Raw genomic sequence first — 6,343 nt, forward strand, 5'->3', positions numbered from 1 at the left:
GATATTTTCTCAATTCTAATACATGTGAGGCAATAGGCATTTTGATGAAATTCTAGAAATGATGCAAGAACTCTAGCCCTTTCGGGGTTTACTTTTTTGTTTGTGATTGTAATTTATGTTGACTAGTTGCAATTAGTTTAGAATTAGTTATAGTTTTGAAAAGGTGTGAAGGTTTGTGCACCCCTTCACTTTCTATAAGAAGGGGTGCCAAGACCTTGAATAGATATAGCGATATAGATTTAAAAAGATAGATGTATAGATATATTACTAGGAAGGATAAAGCTTATTTTTGCAATATTCATATATGTATTGCAACCAGTCATTGCCCAATTGTACCTAATTTTTTGAATTAATAAAATACTATGATTTCTATTCCAAAGAAGGGAATTGATCTTCATAACTAGCATTTGTAAATTATCCTCTTGGATATACATTATTGTTGATAGATTGAAATTAGTGCAAGCCCTTGATTGTCGAAGTTTATATGCATGTGTATGCTTTGCTTAATCAGTCTTCAAAAATTGAAGTTAAAAATAATTGACTAGGGTTATGTAACTTTGAGCTCTTTGTCCAGTAATTAATGGTGGCACATGTATCTTCAAGTAGTTTGATATTTACAACTTGTTTGAACTAGACTCCATTCCCCAATCAAATAAGGGACTAGTCTTATTGACTCATCAGAATTGGTAACATTTTGTGGTTGGTGATACTCATTACTATACCCATCTACATGTTTTCACATATATTCTTGCACTAAAACATTCCAAAGGTATTTCATTTCATAATTGTGCTTTCTCCTTGAAAGACTACTTGCCATTTTCAAGAGTATCATCAAGAAAGCCTGCCTTTGGAAGCAATAGAACCATTTTGAAAGAGAGCATAAGTGAAGCCGCCTAGGTTTTGCAAGGCCTAAAGTGCAGGGGTGTTTGATTCTCAAAGGATCAAACCCATTCTTTGCCCAAATTATATTGAACGTCCCAGCATTGAGTGGCAAGCTCATGGGATTTCAACCAACAATTTGAGAAACCAATGCAACTGTTGAAATGGCTTCCCACCACTAGAAGATTGGAATTAAATGATATTTGTGTCACCCTTGGAGTATATTCAATTCAAAGGTGGTTGATTACCTCAAGCTTGTTAGAGGGACTAATATGCCAAGATGAAAAATGATTGGAGATTAACAAATTGGAGGTTAGTGAGGAGGCGAAGGCTTTGTTCAAAGGGCTATTCAGTGATTATAAGATTGATTTTAATTGTAGGGAGGATGATATTGTATAGTGCAAAGCTAAGTATGGTAGGTACTCAAAACAATAAGGGTACTAAATTCTAAAGGTTGTGCAAGAAATATTAGGATGGCACAAGGATTTTTGTTGGGGGAAATTTACCCTCCAAAAGCAAGATCTTTTCTATAGACAACTTAACATAGAAGAATCCTTAAAGGTGGGTATTAAATGTGGACAAGTCATGTGAATACTTACTAAAAAATTACATGGTAGTCTTAAGTTGTTAGGATTTGCTACAAATCAAACTCAACCTTGGCCTTAAGAATCATCTTAGTTGGTTGATTTAATGGATAGGTGACCTAGATTGTTCACAAACAATTTGTGGGGTGGTGTTTGGGAGTGCATACCTTCCTTATCGATGAGGAGTAGAATATGTACTTATTTTCAAAATTTTCTCTTTCCTTTGAGGCGCTACTCAAGAAGATTGAACTTGCAGGTATGAAGACTCTCAATAGTAAGCTTTTGAGATTGCAAGACCTTAATTTCATTACATGGGATGAGTTGATTAAGGAGTGGATGTATCCTTCTGTTTCGCATTTGGGTTTTCTATACTAGAAATCTTTAAGGAGAAAAAGGTACAGATGAGGTGGTCCACTCACCAAATGAAAGGCTAAAATAAAATTTCTATGAGGCTACTAAAGGAAACCTTGGGAGTGTCATGCCCAAATTTAATGAACAAAACACACACAAAAATACCAACAATTTTTTTTCTAATAGTTTTGAAACTAAGTTAAAGAGGTTAAACGACATGGTTAACTATGTTGAACTGTAACTACATTGATACTACGTTGATAATTGATTTGTATGTTTTCATAATACAAGTTAAATACGTATGTTGAATATTCATGTGAATCTTATTTCAAATTTCAATCTCTTAATCTTGAATTTCATAGAACTAAAGTTTTCAGTTGATCAACTAAGTTTATTTATCATTATCTAACTCACATTCAAATTATACTCATCTACGTCAAAACTTCCTTAAATGCCACTTGAATAAATAATTGTTTAAATTAGGGTTCCAGTTTTCATTGTTTTATAGAAACTTTAAGTAAATACCTAAATAGATTAATTAAGATTTTATAATATTTATTGAGCTTCCAATTATACCCCAACAAATGTAGATCATTGTTAATTGAAATGTAACAAAATAATATTCATTAATTAAAATTCAATTTTATTCATAATACCAAATACTTTCAAATCCAAATAGTATTGCAATATAAATATTCATCACATTATGTTTATTAAATATTTTGCATTATATATATAATTATAAATATATTAAATAATATATAAAATATAATATTTAATATATTTATAAATTAATAGAATATATCTTATTAAACTAAATAATCTATATATTTTAAATATTATACATAATATAATAGTTATTATATTTATAAAATAATAATAACATTTAGCAAAATCTCTGGGGTTAATACATGAAAAACTATTTTTGTATTGTAACATATCGATAGTCAATATAATATATTTCTTAAATCTACTTCTTTATGGCTCGCATCGCCTTTGACTTGGGTATAGCTTAGAAAAAGGAATTCAGTTTAAAAATGGAATCGAATGTGATCTTAATCCAAAAGCAGAGGAGGTTGAATCAAATCATATATTCTAAAACATAGGTTCAAAACCTACGGATTAACTTGTCTGTACCTTAAAATCTAAATTAAGAAATGGAAATGCTAAAATATAAGACTCAAAAGATACTAGAAGATGAAGCAAGGGATAGAAAATTTGACATGAAAAGAAACTTATTGATTGAATCAAAAAATTCAATGGAGACGGAGCAAGGATTTTAACCTTAATAACCTAAGAAGAATGAATCATTAATCAATCTAGTTGGAAACTTTGAGAACTTATTTAAATTCTTAAAATAGATAAACTAGATAGATCAAGACTTATCCTCAAAACAAGCGTTAAAATCTCCATCTAGCTTAAATCTTCTAACTATAGCAATAATTAGTAAAGCTTTGTTGCCTATTTAAACTATTTTCATATCTTAATTCCTCACATATTTTTGGTTTTTCTTTTTGTTGGTCATCAAATGGTATCCCTTTATCCCTTCTCATTAATACCCCTAACTTTAGGGCTTTTCTTCCCTTTTTCAAACAGTTTTTACATTAATACATTTAGATGAATTATGTTCCCTTTTTTCACCACTCTGAGAAATTAGAAAAGACATGGTAATGAAGATTTTTATTATTTTATCTCTCTCCCTTCTATCTTTGAGATTTCTATATTGTTTAGAAAACTCAAAATTGATAGTTTCTATATCCATTGATATATATGTAGACTAATAATTAAATACCCCCTATTGCATGGCGGAGAAAGGTTAAACATTTTAGTGATATTCCTTATTTAGACTAACAGTTTAAATGAGTGTGAATTTTGTAGCAAAATACAGAGGCTATGAAGAAAGAAACAATATCAAAGCTAAGGGAATTCAAATGAAAGGAGGCATCTAGTCAAGCAAAAATTAATCAAGAGACCAAATTTCTCTAAGAAGTAAATATGGAATCACAATGAAAGGCAAACCTTTCAAGTTGAAAATGTAACCAAAGCAGTTGTACAAAAAATGAATACAAGTTAATCATTTAAAGAAATGATAATTCTTAAAAACTTGTAAATTGGGGTATGCCCATTTTATGATGTAAAAGTGTATAGGACAAATGTCTCGAGCAAGACTAGATGTTTTCTTCTCCATTCTTTCCTACCGGTGTTGATTTGAATGGAGACAATGTAATTTTTTTGTTTAATCAATATAAATAATATGGCTACGACCTTTTATCGATAAATTTTTTTCTAGTAAAATCTAATTTAAAAACAAATAAATTTTTTTTTAAAGAATATTTTTTTAAAAAACTACCTTTTATCATACCCTGACGTACCTTTATTAAGGTATGTAGAGGTATGTCCTCACACGCCACCCAATATAGGGGTTGTGGGACTACCGTGTGTAGGACTTTGATCCTTAAATTATTTAAATATTTTTTATTTTTTACATCAAACTTTAATGTCTGTCCAAGCTTACAATGGAGAATGTAGGAGGTGGGGCCCATAACGAGTACCCTCAAAAAGTTTTTTTTTTTTTTTAAGTAAAAGTTGTGTTTCCCTAGAACCATGCATGCAAGTGTTGAACAAGTTAGCTAAATGGGCTGGTAGGACCCGCTCGAGCACCAGAATATTGTGACCCTCAATGGTCTATGATTTTTTAATTACCTCATGCACCATAATATTGTGTTGTTGCATTTGTCTTTTATTGCTAATCAAGATAAAAATGAAGAACAACTTGGTTATGATGGTGGTGTTAAAGATGTTGGATGTAAAATGGTTGAGTCATATTATGATGATGATTCTGAATGTGATGATAATGATAATGATGTTCAGGACAAAAAACATTTTGATATTACAATACATCAACAAATCTTCTCAAATGAAGAGGATGAGGATGACACAACTTGTAATATGGTGTCATCAAAAAATGAATTGACCTTAAGGATGCCTACTAAAGAGGAAATTGATCAGATCAATGCAAACATGTTTGCTCAAGTTCAAAACAAAGGTATGTTACAAAACAATGAATCAAACAAGGTGTCTCGTGTTTTTATCAAGAAGATTGATTCAAAGAAAATAGAGATCAGTGAACCAAAGGGAAAAAATAATATCAACGTTAAAACTGTTAACAAGAAATGGGAAGCCAAGTAAGGAGATATTGCAAAAGGTCCTGAAGTACAAACTAATAACAATAAGAAGGAAAGGCGATTGTTAGTAATCACTACTATGAGTAAGAAACAAAAAAATCATAATACTCCAAGTTCATCTAACAAGAAAAAGGAGATAAAAGGTATGTCAATTGATAATTCTACTGCTCCTCCTATTGATATGTTGTCACTGTTGTCACAAATCACAGTAAAAGTTCCTCTGTTAGAATTGTTAAGACTAAGCATAAGAGCAAAGCTATAGCATGGGCCAAGGATGTAGACAATAAGGTTAATCATGATTGTAATACCAATCAAGTCCCTGATGAACTTAAGAAGAAATTAGAAACTAATTTTTTTGTGTCTCAAATCCCACTTATGTATTTAGATGATTCAGTGAATCAATGTCTAAGAAGTGTGGATCATTTCCTCTTAAGCATTATTGTCAATGGAAATAATTTAAAGAATTGTATGATTGACTTTGGACCATCTAATACAATAATGCCTTTTGAGGTGATGAAGGAATTAGGATTGAAAGTGGATACTCCTTAGGTTAGGTGTTGTGCTATGGACAAAAGGGAAATTATTGTCATAGGGACAATAAATGCAATACCTTACAAACTACTTTCTTATCCTAAAAAGGAACAAACCATGAGTGTACTAGATGTAGACATGCCACCCCAATATGGCATGTTACTATCTAGAAAATGGAGTGTAGCAATGGGGGGAGTTTGCATTGTGATCTAGCATATGCAACTTTTCAGATTGATGACAAGTTGGTAAAGGTGAATAGAGAACCTAAGTCTATCTATATGATTGAGAAATAAGTTGAAGATGATATAACATGTTTTGTAGACACTGATGTAAATTCTTTTGGGGTTGAAGTGTTGGTACTAAATAAAGATAAAATAAAAGCACCCATTGCAAAGGAAGCTGACTCAAAATCAAATAAGGGTGATTTATGGGTGATGTATTTTGATGGAGTCTAGTGCAAAGTAAGATCTAGAGCATGTATTCTTTTGATTTCTCCTAATGGCCATACTTATAAGTTCTCATTTACTTTAAAATTTCCATGTACAAATAACATAGCAGAGTATGAGGCCTTACTATTAGGATTGAAGGTAGCTCATAAGCACAGTATAAGGTGTTTGCATGTTATAGGAGATTTAGAATTGATTGTTTTCCATGTAAGGGAAGTATATGTTTCTAAGAATAAAAGGCTAAAGCAATATAGAAATGTTGTTTGGGACATGATAAAGATTTTTGATGCCTTTGGAATCACATGGAAGGATAGAAATAATAATAAGATGACAGATCTACTGGAAAACATTGCTATTAAGCCTAATG

The sequence above is a fragment of the Cupressus sempervirens genome, chromosome 4 (genome assembly GCF_028749045.1).
Source record: "Cupressus sempervirens isolate cs-2001-9-10 chromosome 4, ASM2874904v1, whole genome shotgun sequence".
NCBI lineage: Eukaryota > Viridiplantae > Streptophyta > Pinopsida > Cupressales > Cupressaceae > Cupressus > Cupressus sempervirens.